Source organism: Cannabis sativa, chromosome 5 (genome assembly GCF_029168945.1).
Source record: "Cannabis sativa cultivar Pink pepper isolate KNU-18-1 chromosome 5, ASM2916894v1, whole genome shotgun sequence".
Classification (NCBI taxonomy): domain Eukaryota; kingdom Viridiplantae; phylum Streptophyta; class Magnoliopsida; order Rosales; family Cannabaceae; genus Cannabis; species Cannabis sativa.
In genome coordinates, this window is record NC_083605.1 from 38,772,178 (window position 1) to 38,790,543 (window position 18,366).

The 18,366-nt window shown below is 36.0% G+C and overlaps 1 long non-coding RNA gene across 4 annotated transcripts; it reads left to right on the plus strand.

Annotated features, from left to right (window-relative positions):
- Positions 1-727: 727 nt before the first annotated feature.
- On the plus strand, positions 728-16,166 carry LOC115717450 (uncharacterized). 4 transcript variants are annotated; one of them, XR_009687894.1, is made up of 6 exons: positions 728-1,445; positions 1,609-1,748; positions 2,030-2,121; positions 7,282-8,363; positions 8,744-8,797; positions 13,693-16,161. It is a non-coding gene; the product is annotated as an uncharacterized LOC115717450 (long non-coding RNA). The 4 variants fall into 4 exon arrangements; XR_009687893.1 differs by having other exon boundaries at positions 991-1,445; positions 1,618-1,748; positions 8,165-8,363; positions 13,693-16,166; XR_004011756.2 differs by lacking the exon at positions 13,693-16,161 and adding an exon at positions 9,635-13,380 and having other exon boundaries at positions 991-1,445; positions 8,165-8,363.
- Positions 16,167-18,366: the final 2,200 nt, after the last annotated feature.

Consider the following 18,366-nt stretch of genomic DNA (forward strand, 5'->3'; position numbering starts at 1 on the left):
ATTTGAGGGTGCGATTTCGCATTACCATGATCTGGCGTGGGGGACAGAATTTGATCCTATGTCAGAAAAAGGTGTAATCGTCTATGGAGTGATATTTGTAAGGCGCTTACGTGGCCGACGTCTTTAAAACCTTTATCGCCTTTCGGGTTCTTAATAAAGAGAAGATACTACCAGAGGCCATCGCCTTTCATTACCTTCCAAGTCCACGAGACATTCCCTTTCTTGGTTACCTCGAATAATTCTTGTTGTAGGTATATCCTTTTCTCCGATCATGCTACGTGTCCTATTAATGATAACTTGGATAACAGTAATAAAAATGCTAATTAGGATTTTTACCCCCGAACTTTGACATGTACTAAATCATGCCCCCTAAATTTTTAAGGTCGTTCAAAATGTCCCCTGAACTATTGAGATTGTTGGATTTAAGGACTTTTGTCTAATTTTAGTAAAAAAAAAAATCTAAGATGGATGAAAGTTCAGGGAGCATAATTTAGTATATGTCAAAGTTCGAGGGGTATAATTTGGTAGACATCAAAGTCTAGGGAGCATGGTTTAGTACATAAAAAATTAACTTAAATAGTAAAATTAAATGAAATTAAATAAAAGTCCTTAAATCTAACAATCTCAATAGTTCAGGGAAAATTTTTAATGCTCAGAAAAGTTCAGGGGTATGATTTGGTACATGTTAAAGTTTAAGAGATAAAAATCCTAATTAGCCTAATAAAAATAGGATTAGGAATAAAAATTAGTAACATGTTAAGTAGTTTTAACTAATTATTTACTAGCTACTAAAAAAATAAAAATAAATGAATAAATTAAAAATAAAAAATGATAAAAAATGGAATGAATTTCTAAATTTTTATTTATAAAGTAATTTTTCAGAAATTAATTTCCAAACATTTATTTTAATACTCACTACTAGAAAATTGGTTTATCTCATCACTCTAATTTCGACTGTTCCTTATGTAACTGCCGATATTGATTTTAATCTCGACAGTTACACATGGAACTGCCGAGATTAGTATTTTTATTTAAGACAAAAATTTATTTTGAGATCCAAATTTCCCTTACGAACCGTTGAGATACAGTACTATCTAGCTTACGAACCGTCGAGATAGGTAAGGAACCACCGACATTGGGTCTCCATTTTTTTTAAGAAAAAAAAAACTCAAAACTTAAAACCTATCTAGCAACACACGAACCCATATTTCCCGACCTTTCTTCTTGTTCTTACCCAGCCACACGAACCCACGCCCCACCTTTCTTCTTCTCCTTCCCCAGCCATACGATCCGAGCCGCACGCTCTTCTCCCAGCCGCTCCTCCACCTCCATCACCATGGACCACCGAATCCCTCCGTCCACCGCATGAGAATGGGTGATCGTCCATCGCGGAGCTCCTCTTATAAGTATTGAAATCCCTAGCACCTATCCTTCCACAAAAATTGGTAATTTTTTTTGGCTTGAATTTGTTTTTTGTTTAGTGGTACTGTGAACCAAGCTTTTGGGGCTAGCTGTATCTATATTTATTTTGCGTTTCTTAAAATTTCTTCTCTCTTTTATTCTATGGTGGGTTTCACTAATTCATAATGTGGGTTTGTGTATCACAAGGAAATTTAGAGGGAGCAGAAGTGTTAATAATGGTTGCGAAGCAGGATTACAGAATATTCGTGGGAGGTTTATCGTGGAATGTTATAGAGCATCAGCTTGAGGATGCCTTCGATCATTTTGGCAAAGCTCTGGAAGCTCAGGTACTTTTTTCTTCTTCTTCTTCACTTATGAAATAAGTTGTTCCTGATGATTTGAAGGAAAATGTGAAGTGGAACGATTACTATTTTCCTATATAGTATATTATCTATTATATTTTATAAATTATATATATATTATCAGTTTCTTTTGCTAACTCTGCCAGCTACTGATTAAACCTGACATTTTAATGGACAAAATTGTGCCAATTATTTAAAACTTATCTTCTCTGCATTGTTGTTTTTGGATTTGAATTGATAAGTTTCAAAATCTCTGTCTGAATTAGAGGTTGTTCTTGGAGTTATAAAGAGTTATTGCAAGACTCACTTGGGAAGAGATGGTATGTCAGCAGCAAGTAAACACCTACACATTCTTGAGGTATTGCATTACCAATCCTTTTGTTAGTGGAAGCTACTTATGACAAAGTCTCATCTTTGGTTGACTAATTCTACTAGATTTTTTCTATTTTATTGTAACATTTTTTATACGATCATTTTGTTTGGTTGCTTGCTCTTTTCACGAATCCATAACAGAAAGAAGAAAGAGAAAACAGAGGAGAAGAGCTGAATCTATTATTCAATGCTCAAAGAAAAATACAGATACAGTTATGCTACTTAGAGTAGCTGATGTTGGTTATAGCTGTCATCACCAACTCCCAATCCTACAACTAACTAATAACTATCCAAAACAGATTCTAACAACTTAACACTCCCCCTCAAGATGGACAATATATGTTTTTCAATCCCATCTTGCCTTTAATGTAATTGAACTGATTAGGGAACAAAGGTTTGGTTAGTATATCAGCTAGCTGCTCTTTGGAAGCCACATGAACTGTCTTGATAACTCCAGCTTGGACCTTCTCTCTTATCAAGTGACAATCTATCTCTATATGCTTTGTTCTCTCATGGAAAACAGGGTTTGCTGCAATGTGTTTAGCTGATTTATTATCACAAAACAACAATGTTGGTCCTTCATGATCAACATTGAGCTCCTTTAAGATCGATAGCAACCAAACCACCTCACATGTCGTATTGGCCATTGCTCTGTACTCAGCTTCTGCTGAGGATCTCGAAACCGTATGCTGCTTTTTGCTTCTCCATGAAATGATAGAGTCCCCTAAGAAAATGCAGAAACTAGTTGTTAATCTCCTCGTGTCAGGGCAAGCAGCCCAGTCCGAATCCGTGTAAGCTTTCAACTGAACTTCAGATTCAGCAGGAAAATAAATGTGGCTTTCACAAAATGTAGGACCCTAAAAGCAACATTCATGTGACTAAGTCTTGGCACATCAAGAAATTGACTCAGCTTATTTACTGAGTATGAGATATCTGGCCTTGTAATAGTCAAATATTGTAGTTTTCCAACTATCCTTCTGTATAGAGTCGGGTCTGCCAACTTCTCTTTGTCATTTTGTCCATGCTTGAGATTGGCTTCCATAGGTATGTTCATAGGCTTGCATCCAAGGTGTCCCAAGTCTTCAAGAAGCTGTAATGCATATGGTCTTTGTGACACAAATATGCCCTTGTGTGATCTAGCTATTTCAAGCCCCAAGAAGTACTTAAGATTTCTTAAATCTTTCAGTTTGAATCGGGCATTTAATTTGATTTTTAGAGCTTCCAATTCTTGAAGATCATTGCTAACAAGTATTACATCATCAACATAGACCAACAAGAATATGAAATGGCTACCAAAATGGTTAATGAACAATGAATGGTCTGTAGCCGAGTGATTAAATCCCTCATCAAACAAGGCAGTGGAGAATTTAGCAAACCATTGCCTTGAAGCCTGCTTTAAACCATATAGTGATTTCTTTAGCTTGCATACAGGATTGTGAGGAAGCTCCCCCTTAGGTTTGTAACCTTGAGGAAGAGTCATATTAACATCCTCCTTGAGATCACCATGCAAAAAAGCATTGTTTACATCCAACTGATGCAAGTGCCAACCCTTAATTGCAGCAAGAGCAATGACACATTTAACAGTCACAAGCTTAGTAACAGGAGCAAATGTATCAGTGTAATCAATCCCCTCCTGTTGGTTGTACCCCTTGGCAACCAACCGAGCCTTCAATCTCTCAACAATCCCATCAGCATTGTGTTTGATTTTGTAAACCCATTTGCAACCAATAACATGTTGCCCTTCAGGTAAAGAAACCACAATCCAAGTGTCATTCCTTTCAAGAGCATCTATCTCATTGTCCATGACATTATCCCATTCGGGTATGCCATGTGCTTGACTAAAAAATTCACGCTCAAAGTAACTCGAAATGGCCATAACAGTTGCTCGAAAGGCAGGAGACAACCTGTGATAGATAACACAACAGATAAGGGGTAAGGTGTCTTTGATTTGCCATGAAAAGAGGAAGCAAAAGCATTAGTAGCAAGATAACAATGATATTCATTCAAATATGATGGCTTATGTGTTTGTCTTCCTGTTCTAGTAACAATAGAAGGGATGTGAACCTGGTTTGAATCAGATTCAGGAGTAGAGAAAAACTGTTCATTATGCAGAATGGAATTAAGGACCTGCTCAGTGTTTATATCAGAAGTGAGAACCTGTTCAGGATGCATAACAGGCTCAGGAAAGCTCTGTGCATGTGTAATATTAGGTTCACAACTAGGCTCAGGACAAGTAGAAACTAACTGAGTATGAGTTGGCATTTCAGAGAAAAACTGATCATAGGCAGCAGGTAAATGTTCAGTTTTAATAAAAGGAAAAATATGTTCATAGAGCTGAACATCTCTTGAGTAAAAAATCTGGTTTGTGTTCAAATCCAGGAGCTTATAAGCTTTCATGCCTGGTGGATAGTCAAGAAAAACACAAGAAATAGCTCTAGGATGAAATTTTGATCTTGATTGACTCAAAGTAGATGCATAAGCAAGAAAACCAAATGTTTTTAAATGAGCATATGCTGCTGGTTTAGAGTGAATGATAGCAAAGGAGGATTTGTTTTTCAAATTAGGAGTAGGTGTCCTATTAATCAAATAAGCAACTGTGGTTATACAATCTCCCCAATAACATAAAGGAACATGAGATTGAAACAAGAGGGCTCTAGCAACATTGAGAAGATGTTGATGTTTCCTTTCAACCACAGAATTTTGTTGTGGCCTTTGGACACATGAATGATAGTGTATAATCCCTAATTTGGAAAACAAATCATTGAATTGTAATTCCTTAGCATTATCCGATCTAAAACCTTTAATGACTTTACCAAATTGAGTCTTAACAAGTTGAATGAAATGGGGAATAATAGATTGGGCATCAGACATATGTTTGATGAGATTGATCCAAGTAAACCTAGAACAATCATCAACAATTGTAATAAAATATCTATACCCTTCAACAGTTAGAGTGCTATAGGAACCCCATATATCAACATGGATAAGATCAAAGCAATTCTTGGCAATGTTATGATTGGAATGAATGGTAATTTCCTTTGTTTGGCATAGTGGCATATGGAACAATGAAAATGAGAATTAGAATTGGAATTGAAATGAAAACTCAAATCTTTATTCGATGAATGAGCTTTTACACAAGAAGGATGACCCATTCTATAGTGCCAAATGGTATCATTTGTTATTGTAGTATTAGAAAATGAATAAAACACAGAAATAGAATCATGAAAATGATTAGAATTCAAGTAATAGAGGCTGCCACATTTTTCACCCATCCCAATCATCTTGTTCTTGACATTGTCCTGAATAACACAATTGTCATGAGTGAAAATAAAAAAGCAATTAGCTGTAGCTGTCAATGAATCAACAGATAACAGATTGCATTAGAAGTTAGGCACATATAAGACATTTTCAAGGACAAGGTTATTAGATAAAACAACAGTTCCAACACAAGGAATTTTGACATGCAAACCAGTTGGTAACAAAACAGTTTTAAGATTAGAATCCTTGTAAGTTTTAGAGAATAAGTTGATATCAGGGCACACATGGTGTGTAGCACCTGTATCAATGATCCATTTGGAATTATGAGCACGAAAATTCTTACCAACGAAATGTGACACAACTGGCTGCTCATCAGGAACAGAAGTGGTTGTCTTCTCTGCAGTTTTCTCAGCAAGGAGGGCCATGAGTTTTTGACACTGAACATTAGATAAGCTGGACACCAGATCCTTTTCTCCTGTATTATTTTCTGTCTTCTCATCATCTACACCAGTGAAATTAGCAGATGCTGAACCAGACTTATTTGGATTTCCTTTGGCATTTCGGTTTGGAAATTTTCCATGAAGTTTATGCCCAGGTGGATATCCAATCAATCTAAAACAACGATCTATAGTGTGTCCATTCATTCCACAATGTGTGCAATTGAACTTTGATCGAAATGGTTGAACTGCACCAGCAAATTGTCTAGCACCAGTAGCATTTGAGGAATTTTCAGTATCACTCGAAGCAGTGGATCAAACAGGTCCAGAAGTGAAATTCCTTTGCCTTTCTTCTAGAACAACCGAAGCATAAGCTTTGTTCACAGTAGGAAGAGGATCTCTCATCAATATCTGTGATCTCACATTGCTGAAAGAATCGTTCAAACCAACCAAGAACTCAAGAAGTCGATCCTCCTCCTGTTGTTCGAGTATGACCTTCATAGCACCACAACTACAAATAGGTTGTGGTCTAAGCTCACGAATCTGATCCCACAACGATTTCAATCTAGTAAAATAGCTAGTCAAACTGCTTGAACCCTGCACAAGGTTCTGCATAGTCTTCTTTGCCTCAAAAATTCTCGGAGCATTCTTTTCATTGAATCTCTTATGTAACTCAGACCAAATCTCAGCTGCATTATCAAGATACATAATGCTATCAGCTATCTCTCCAGAAATCGCATGAAGTATCCACGAAATTACAATACTGTTACATCTGCACCAAGCATCAAAATCTTCATGTTCCTCATCTGGCTGTGGAAGCTTGCCATTGACGAACTTCATTTTGTTTCTAGCAACAAGAGCAATCATCATAGACCTTCTCCAAGTACTGTAATTTTCGCTCCTTGTCAAGATCTTTGGCAGAAGAACTGCAGCTGGATTATCACCATTCGAAAGGAAGAAAGGATTCGATGTGTCATTGGCAGTGCTGGATCTTGAGTTCTCTCCAAGAACAGAGTATCTGTTCGAATCGTTTGATGCATTAGCAGCATGACGATTAGTTCGAGTTTGAGCTCCTCCACCACGTGCCATTGAAGAAGAAACAAGAAATCAATGAACAGGAAAGAAGATGAAGATGAAGCCCAACCAACAATGGCGGCTCTGATACCATTTCACAAATCCATAACAGAAAGAAGAAAGAGAAAACGGAGGAGAAGAACTGACTCTATTATTCAATGCTCAAAGAAAAATACTGATACATTTATGCTACTTATAGTAGCTGATGTTGGTTATAGCTGTCATAACCAACTCCCAATCCTACAACTAACTAATAACTAACCTAAACAGATTCTAACAACTTAACAGCTCTATCTCAGATTTTACAGGATGCTCAAGTTATATTATTGTATTCAACTATTCATATCTAATTGTTTTTATTCTTGTACCTGGTTAAGGGCATGAGAAAGGAGTTCGCTCATGCGAGGGCTTTGGCTATTTCTCAAGCACAAGCTCTGCATGCTCACGATGAGATCAAGATGACTACTACAAGGTTGCACTTAGAAGTGGATGAAAATGATAAATCCTTTTATGCCTTAACTAAAGAAGAGTTACCTTCGGCTAGCGTTCAGTACTCTAGTGACAAGTTTATGGCCTTGCACTTGTTACCATTATGAAGTATTGGGTATTTTAATAATTAATGTCAGGCTCAAAGGTTGATAGATTTGTGGGTGCCTAATTTTTACATTTCTTGTGCTTCCATATAATCAGTGCTCATGTCCTAATATTTTTCATTAATCTACCTCTAGCAAATTGCAATAGTAAACAATAATAGGCTAAGTCCCTTATTCTAATTTACTTTTCTATATACAAAATTTTCTTCAAATTGGCTAGGCTAATTCCTAATTGGCTTCAAAACAAACCAAGGTTTTGTGTAAGCTAAACTAAACTCTCCATTAGAAAATCCAATGAGGTCACCGCTAACTGAAGAGGCAGCAGCAGCTTCTTCTTCAGCTAACACTGAACAGAAAAGTGAAAGCATACCTTAAAGTTGATGAATCGTGCTCAATTTGTTAAGAGACTTTGAGCACTAAAAAGATAGTTTTCCAATGTGAGCATATTACATGCCGTAAATGAATGTTCTTTCGATCCTTTAATTTTTCTCGTTTGCAATAGCAGTGAAATATTTTTATAGTGAAAGATATTAAATGTTAGACAGTTGACCAAGTGTAAAAATTTCTGTATTCATTTTACAGAATCTACTGCCCATGCTAAGCTAAATTTGATTTGATTATTTTTTTTTATATCATTTCAATATGTTTATTTGCACCGACTGAACAGAGAATACTTTGAGATAACAAAGTTCACGATTAGTGGGTAAAGTGCCCTGCTTGTAGAGAGCATACCGATATCAGGAAGGAATATTGCTTATGTTAATGATAGTCAAAGAGATTCGAGTAATTCTTCTATGATTGATACAATTGAAGGTCTTGAAAGTAGTGCAGCATCCACCGTGGTTCAAGGTTCATAGGGAACTAAGGTATAATTCCATATTTTGTAAGTTTTTATAAATAAAACATATATACTAGATTTAATTGCCAATATTATACAAATGCATTTGCATAGTTCTACCTTTTACTTATTTAATTATTCCTATGCTTTAATTATGGAGGCATAAACTATGTTAGTTTCCAGATTGGGTAAATCTTACGATGTTAATAAATCATTATATTATCAAATTGAAATTTTATTCATTGTTAAGGCCATTCAAGAGAAAAGAGTAAGAAAATATGACGCTGAAATTGACAAGTATTTCATTTGATCATTTTTTTTTATGTATAAATCAAATATTGACACAATATATTATATGTAGGTCTTAGGCAACCTAATGACATTGTGTGTTGTTTTTATGTTATGCAGTTTATGAGAGATTTAACTATGACAAAAGATCTAAAAGAATATCTTTCGAAACACGTAAGTAATTAACATATTCTTTTAAATTTGATTAATTTTAATTATCAAGAAACTTATTAATTTACTCTTATATTGAAGAATGGGTCAACTACTATACAAAGTATTTTCTAGTATAGTTTTACTTTTGTTTTTTTTTTTTACCACCAAGTATAATCTTTACCTAAATTTATAGTGAGAGCATATAGTTGTCATACTTATAACCATTAACAAAACTTATGTAAATTCATATATTATGAATTTTATGAAATATATTGTATATATCATGAATACTAATGTTGGGAAAATTTTTTAGAAAAAGAAAATACTTTTTTCCTTCTAAAATCAATTACGGCAGTTGTTAAGAAACTGCAATCATTAACCTATCTTATGGGTTCTTAACCACAAAGATAGTGTAGCAATCTCGACGGTTCAAAAGGAATCGCCAAGATTGCTACGCTATCTTGGGGGTTCCAACGTTGACATTGCACATATATTTGAGCATTTGGCACACCTATCTCACTGGTTATATTTTGAACTGCCAAGATAGGGTACCCTATCTCAGCAATTACCAATCGTAGATATAGGTCATCATCTCTATGTCGACGGTCAAATCCTCAACGGTTGATAATTGTTGAGATAGGTCTATCTCATGAGTTCTTATCCGCCGAGATAGGGTAATTTTCTTGTAATGACTCTCCTATCTAATTCTTATTCACAATATTGAACAGAACTATTAGTTCAAAATATTGAATATATATACAATACATAAAAAATATACAATATAATTATAATATTTTTATTTTTACATATACAATACAATATGTTATCTTATTTTTTGCACAATAACGTGTCATCTAGCTTGATGACACGTGTCTTGCATTCCTCAATCTGGGTGGATAGTTTTACACCTAGCAGCCCACAAGGAATGATATGAAGGTCCAAGTTGTACATACATAGCAGGATGTTCGGACAAAGTCATCAAGGGACATCTGACCAGCTCGATTCTGTGATCAACTCGCATGCACCAGCCAGGAAATGTGAGTTGGCAATTTTAGTAGTGATCATTGATATCTCCTAGCTTGCATGACATGAAGTAATCCCTACTTTTGTAGGATTGTTCATACCTTCAAAGAATACAAGCAATCAGCCTATACTTCCAGAATTCCTTCATTGTAATTTTTGAAACATATTAATTTCTTATTTTTATTTCTTATTGATTAAGGGAAACCATTCCTATGTAATGAGCCCCTATAAAATAGTCGCTTCATCTCTTTATTGGGGGACGCGAATTTATTCAGAGAGAAATAGCGATATAAAAGAGAATTACTCATAGATCTTTTGTAATAGCTTTTGCGAGAGAATTTTTTGTTCTTATAAGTCAATATAACCAAAAGAGTAGTAGACTATTACCACTATCATGGGGCCGAACCTCTAAAAACTCTGGTGTTTTCTTTACATACAGTTCTTTGCTTCTATTTATTTTATCTAATCGCTTTAATTAAGACTCATTGTCGTTGGCTAGAAAAGAGGTCAATATTTTGGAGCTTTCATTTAGAGAAATGAAACAACTTTTTGTCTTAAGTCATTTTATAGGATACAAGATGGAAATACATACTTGAAGGGGAGATCAAACTGATCCAGTTAACCTAATGGTGACAGATCCAAGCTTGTAGACATCTGGAAACGCAAGAGATCCACTAGGGATAACTCCTGAACAAGTTAATACATAACCACCAACAGTAGGCCATGGAGTGACTTCCCCTCTGGCTGCGGTCACTCCAGGTGTACAAGAAACTAGAAATACTAGTATGGCAGCCAAGTAGACCACTCCTGGCACTGAAGTCCCGTCCATCACAAACACTCAAAGGCTAGTTGGAGATGATACTGAACTTCAGCACTTGCGAGTTGCGTTAGGATTAATGCAATGCCACAATAACATCCTTCACCGTGACAAGCAAGATACCTGAGTAGCTATCAATCTTTCCTTTGATGAACAAAGATGCCGGTTTGTAAAGACCGCTTAGTACAGCATTCCAAGTTTTGGCAGAGTTTGCAACGAGCAATGGGTACAAAACTGAAATTTAGTACAGCATTCCATCCTCAGACAGATGGTCAGTCCGAAAGGACAATTCCGATATTGGAGGACATGTTACGAGCCTGTGTTATGGATTTTGAAGGCTCTTGGAATAAATATCTACCGTTGATAGAATTTTCTTACAACAACAGTTATCAGAATACGATAGGGATGGCTCCCTATGAACCGTTATACGGTAGGAAGTGTAGATCTCCCATCCACTGGGATGAGACAGGGGAGAGAAAATACTTAGGTCTGGAGTCAGTGCAGCGGACTAATGAGGCAATAGAGAAAATAAAAGCTACAATGCTTGCCTCACAGAGTAGACAAAAAAGTTATGCAGATCCGAAACGCAGAGATGTTGAGTTCCGAGTAGGGGACCATGTATTTTTACGAGTATCTCCAATGAAGGGGATCAAACGTTTCGGGAAAAGAGGCAAGTTATGCCCTAGATTTACCAGACCTTTCGAGATTCTCGAGAAGATAGGTCAAGTGGCATACCGGTTAGCATGGCCTCCAGCTTTATCAGCAGTTCACAACGTATTCCATGTCTCTATGCTGAGAAAATACGTTTCAAATCCCTCTCATATACTCAGTTATGAGAGCCTTGAACTGCAGCCAGATATGTCTTACGAAGAACAGCCAGTGCAGATCCTGGATAGAAAGGATAAAGTCCTTCGGAATAAGACCATAGCATTGGTCAAAGTACTCTGGAGGAACTGCAAGGTGGAGGAAGCCACCTGGGAGCTAGAGTCAGATATGAGAGCTTAATATCGAGAGTTATTCAGGTTAGATTTCGGGAACGAAATCCTTTTAAGGGGGGAATAGTTGTAAAGACCGCTTCGTTTAATTTAGAAATTAGCAGTTAATTATGTTTAATTATGGAAAATTATTTATAGATATTTAAATAATTATTTATACTATTATTGTTGAATTCTAAAATGCATTTTATGTCATTTAGTGATTTTCATAATTTTGCATTTCCGGTGCCCGGTAACATGGAACGCGGTGTTTGGCTCAGTAAAATCACAACTTAGTATGTTAGTATTGTGGGACGGTTTATTAGACATTGCGAATGTCGGGATTGGCCGGGAATTTAGAATTTCCCAAAATACCCCTTTAGTGCCCTTTATGTTATTTTAGTGTGAAGGGGCAAAATGATCATTTTGCCCCGATGTTAGTTTTTCCTTTAGTGGACTTTAAATGGTCAATTATATGGTTTAAAATGACAAGTGTTGGCTGAATGAAAGAGTTTAATTTTCATTTTGTCTCTTATTTCAAAAGTTAGAAAGATTAGAAAAGAAAAGCAAAAATCTCTTTATCTCTCCTTCTTCTCTTTTTGGTTTTGAGCATCTGGGATTGGGGGATTTCTTTGTGTGTTTTCTTGCTGGATTTATCAATTTCTTGTGGTCTCAACTCTTGGTAAGTCTCTTGCTTTTGTTCTTAAAGTTTTTGAAGAAAAGTGGATAGGTTGCATGCTAGTTTTTGATGCTGTTGCTGCTGTTAGTTGTTGTTGTTGTTTTTGTGTTTAAAGTGCTGAATTAAATGTGATTAGATAGGTTGAAATGCATGCTAGTTATCCTTGTTCTAGTTTGAGAATTTTTGGTTCAAAAGCTTTGGTTTTTCAAAGAGAAAAGTTGAAAATAGTTGCTGTTAAGTTTGGTTGAGTTTGTGTATGTTTTCTGCAGTTTCTAAATGCATGATTATGTAGTTTGATTCAAGTTTAGATGCTTGTAGGTGAGCTTTAGCCAAATTTGAGTTTAAAACTCAAAGCTTGGAGCTCACATGGCATTTTTATTATCTGTGTGTTCTGGGCTGTTTTAGTGCTTTGGATTTGTTCTTTGGGGTATTTAGAACAGGTCTAGAAGGTTTGGGGTGAATTGGATTTGATTTGAGCAATGTGTGAATTTTTGAAAGTTTCCTGCGAGGAGCCGGAATTCCGGTTGTGCATCCGGAATTCCGGATGGGGTTCTGAAATTTCCAGAACCGGAATTCCAGTTGTGCAACCGGTCTGCCGGTTGGGTGATTTTCAGGAACCCTAGATTTTCTCGTTTTTATGTTATTTGGGGTATTGCCATGCTTTTTATCGATAGGGAAACTTTTAGTTCCTAGTTTAAGTCCCCGGAAAGTGATTTAGCGTATCACTTATAGTGTTGTGATTGTTATGGTTTAGGAGCCTGTAAACCGCCGTGCAGTTCGTTCTAGTCAGGTTGACCGGCACACCTGAATTCGGAATTGAGGTAAGATTAGTATAACAGTATGCATATGTATTACATGTTTAGCGTGCATGTAGGAAGCCTGTTAGATTACATTAGATATGTATGTTGGCTTCTAACCATCCGACCGTGTCACATCGGTACAGGCTAGAGTATGACTAGTAGCTGGAGTATGACCAATGTACCGAGTATAGGCTGACACTGTATCACATCGGTACAAGCTAGAATAGGACTAGCATCTGGAGTATGACCAGTGTACCGAGTATAGGCTGATACTAGGGTTGGTGGTTCTGTACTATTTGACGTATCACATCGGCACAAAGTGCTAGCATGACTATGACTACCGGAGTATGACCAGTGTGCCGAGTATAGGCTGATACTGTAACACATCGGTACATGCTAGAGTAGGACTAGCAGCTGGAGTATGACCACTGTACCGAGTATAGGCTGTTACTTGTCAATATTAGCGTCTTATGAACGTTCGGGACTCAGTATCGTGTGGGACACAGCAGTTAGGGTTATGGTCAGGGGTATGGGCGTCTGATCATAACCCGGGATTATGTATTTTTATGATTTATGCTTTTCTTACTGAGTCTGTCGACTCATAGTGCTATGTTTATGTGTAGGTAAGGGCAAGGCTAAGGCTGAAGGACTGTGAGATCGAGCCGGTGAAGATTGTACATGTCGGGGCGGTTAGGCATGGAGCGTACGATCCTCGGGACAGCAAGGCTATTTTTGTAATTAGCCGCTAGGCGACAAGTATTTGTATAGTCAGTGAACTATTGTAAAATGTTTTGTAATCGGGATCCCGAGTATTTTTGTATAAACATTTTATAAGTTTAATTAAAAAGCAAAAATTTTAATTAATCACGATTTCCATAAACCTCGTTGATTAGCAACGAGCTGCACAGTATGTTTAAAAATAACGTAATACACCTATGCTAGTTAGGGTGTTACACGGTTGATATAGTGGAGGGATTAAGAGATGGAATTCATGAGAGCCCAGCAGGCAGCCATTGACAACCACTCTAGGCAGGCCACCGTACTGATCAAAAGGGCCTATCATGTTACTAGTTAGCAACCAATGACTGATTCCAGTATTCGCTTCAGATCTTAGAATGGGTTAGAAGAGTATGTCGCTGATCATACTCTACAGACTTATATCGGCCAACTGTCCAATCTAAGGCCACAGGTTTAAACTGTGGGCCAAATGGTAGATAGGAAGATCTTACTAGACTACCCCTTAAGAGTAAATAGTCAGCTAAACAATCATACTCAAACGAAGGTATCAGGCCAACCTCTCAACCAAGTTGGTCAGACACAAAGACCCCTTGGCACATCGGTTTTCGACTAACTAGGTACCGTACACGACCTCAGAAACAATTTGAACCACAGAAGAGGACTAGACGGGCAAAATGGTACTACTTACCGTCCAGCCAAACAATGCAAACAACTATATCCCAAGTCTAGTCCTAAGAGATACTAGTGTAATACAAGTTAGTCAACAGGCTGGCCTAGTTCATCCACTTGTGCAAGCATAAATAGATCAGCTTAAAAGCCTTGTACAAGGCCTGACCGGCCATAAAGTCACAGATCTTGAAGTTGACTAGGCAAGAGGTTCACCATTCTCACTAGAAATCAATGCTCTCGATCTACCGCCCAAGTTCAAAATGAGAGTATGGAAGATGTATACAGGCAAGGAAGATCTTTTATCTCACTTAAAATACTTTGAAATGAAAATGGGCTTACACGGGGTGAGATGTAATTTACGATGTAGAATCTTCCCAACAATATTAGCAAAAGCCACCTAGCAATGGTATATCAAATTAGCCATAGGGAAATCCAGTTCATGAATTTCTTTCTCATCTAAATTCCATGCATAATTTGTTGGGCTTTGTGCCCTAAATAAAACTCTATTTCAATGTAATCTTCTCTATTCAAATATCAATAAAGAAACAGATTTAATTTCATTACTTGTTTAATGTGTTATTTGGTTCATGTGATCATCTATTTACTTATTTGATTAATAAATTCATCCAAACCCTTATCACAATGATATTCTTGTTTATTGTGTTGTCAACACAGTGGAAAGTAATCAAGATTGTGTGATTAAATGTATTCCTAGATTTATCAGTACACAGGGTTTAATTGATATGATAATCTACAACGTAGTTTACTTGCACCTTGGATAAGTGTTATGTCCTTTCTAGGACATTGGTAAAAGTAAGCTTGGGTTGGATGTATGTAGTATGCATCGAATGGGACCGATATTGAACTTGAACTAGATATGATAATCTTACCGTAAAATCTATTCAATTCAATATCACCTAGTTGATCCTAGATCAAATGATCTCAATCTTGAGATGGTTAGGTTCGATCTCAAGAGTATTATTCATGTTCTTTGATTTGTTAGTTAAGCCTACCTTTTGGTCCGGGTGATACATACATTTTGGGAACATGGTAGTACAGTTGAGTGGGAGCGCTAATCATAGATATAAAATCTATAACTTCTATCCGGACATAGAAGTGAAACAATGATTTCCTTTGAGCTTGGGTAAATAGAGATAAATGATAGAGCACTCATTTTAGTGATTATATTAGTTCACTAAAATATCATTTCTAGGTGGCTAAGTGTTTTAAGGATAAAATACATTGAAAGGGTGTAACGGTAATTTTGTCCCTATGCAATGTAAATCACCTATAGAGGATCATTGATTATTGGGATTATCACAATGGATAATTAATAGCGTATCTCTATCGTGGAAAATATAGAGCGTTCTATGTAACTGAGAATGCAATTCCAAGTTCTATTGTGGTTCAACGGGAAATTAATAAGTTAGTGAATTTACTTGGTAAATTCTAGATCTTCTTATTGGAAGCTCGGTTATATAGGCCCATGGTCCCCATACTAGTTGAGACAAACTATTTGTAAGACTCAATTAATTGATTTTAATTAATCAATTTTAATTCTAAAATTAGACTATATTTAGTTTATGAATTTTTCACTATGTTATGTCTTAATTGTGAAGAATTGGTATTTTAGGGTTAATTTATTAATTAAGAGACTTTGTGGAGTCTAATTAATAAATATTATAAATGACAATTTTATTTGATAATTATTTTAATTATTAAATAAATAATTTTTCCATTTATATGGTTGAAGTTGAAAAAGTGGTATTTGTGAAGAATAGATAAAATAGTTGAGAAAAATGGCAAAAACCAAACTTGTGTGGGGCCCATATCATGGCCGGCCACTTAAGGGTTTTATGCTCCATTTTTTATCAAATTTTTTTTTCTAAATAAATCAACCTTAACCCTATGGAAATTAGTATAAAGGATAGCTAAGGTCTCATTATCCAACTAATACTTCCAAAGCTAAAAACCTAGCTTTCTAGTGAGACCTATTCCTTCTTCCTTTTCCTCTTGAATTTTTGAAATACGAAAACCATTCTTCACAAAATAAATTCAGTCATTAGTGATTGAGTATATGCCCACACATAACAAGTTTGTCCTCAATCATAATATGTAAGACTGTGAAGAATCCAATCAACAAGAAGGAGAATCGGGCTCAGATCTTGGTGATACTATGCTATAGAAAGGATACAAGGGTTAGAGATCTGAGTGGGAGGAGTCATTTAATTCTGCTGCAACCACTGTAAGGTTTCTCATACCTTTTATGTGTTTATTTTAATCGTTTTAGAAATTCATATTAGGATGTTAAAAACATACTTGTTAGTAAATCTAGATCCTAGTAAAGTATATGTTGGAAATTATTTTACCAGGATCTTAGATCTACTCACAAGTATGTTTATTAACATCCTAAATATGAACTTTCTAAAACGATGAAATAAACACATATAAAGTTTAAGAAACCTTACATTGGGTGCAGCGGAATATAATGACTCCTTCCGTTCAGATATCTAGCCCTTGATTCCTTTCTGTAGCAGAGCATTATCAATATCTGAACCTGGATCTCTTTCTCTGAATCTTTGATGCTGAAGCTCCTTTGCTGATGATCTTTCTTCACGATCTTCCTCACTATGATTGAGGTATCACTTGATGTGTGTGGGCACTACTCAAATCACTAAGGATTTCGAAATTCTCAAGAGGGAAGAGAAGAAGTGACAGCTAAAGATAGGGAGAGAGAAGGCTCAGGTTTTTCTCTGAAGGAAAAATAGAAAATTTAAGTGTAAATTTCCTGAAGCCTTCACTATCTATTTATAGCATTCCACTAGGGTTAGGTTTGAATTATTTGGCATTAAAATAATGAAAAAATCAGTTTAAATTTCCTACAAAAGTGGCTGGCCCTACACTTAGTGGATTGGGCCTTGCTTTTTGCAATTTTGCAATTTTAACACCTTTTGTATCTGATTTTCTCAAAAATGCCAATTTCCTAATTCAACCATTTAAATGCCAATTCTAACTATTTAATAACTATAAATAATTATTAAATAATATTGTCATTTATCATATTTATTAATTGAACCATACAAAGTATCATAATTAACAAATATGCCCCTATAAACTCTTTCTTTACAATTTCGCCCTTACTTAGTGAAAAATTCACAAATAGACATAGTCTAATTTGAGAATTATAATTGATTAATCAAAACCAATTACATGAGTCTTACAAGCAATATTATCTCAACTAGTGGGGGGACCATGGGTCTATATAACCGAGCTTCCAATAAGTAGATCAAGAATTTAACACTAAAATTCACTAACTTATTAATTCTTCGTTGAATCCACGCATAGAACTTAGAATTGCACTCTCAGTATATAGAATGCTCTATATGTTCCACCATATAGACACATCATTAGTTATCCATTGTTATAATCCTAATTTGATCAATGATCCTCTATATGAATGATCTACACTGTAAAGGGATTAAATTACCGTTACACCCTACAATGTATTTATTCCTTAAAACACTTGACCCCGTATAAATGATATTTCGGCTAATGTGAAATGAGTACTCCACCATTTATGTTCGTTTGGTCAAGCTCGAAGGAGATCATCCTTTGCTTACTATTCGCCGGATAGAGGCTATAGATTCCATGTTTATGTTAGCGCTCCCACTCAATTGCCCTACCGTGTTCCCAAAATGTACGTATCACCCTGACCTAAAAGTAGGCTTAACTAACAAATCAAAGAACACGAATAGCCTTTCAAGATTGAGCCTAATCATATCTGGATTAAGATCATTTGATCTAGGATCAACTAGGCGATATTGACTTGAATAGATATTACGGTAAGTTTAATAACTCTAAGTCAAAGTTCAATATCGGTCCCTTCCGAT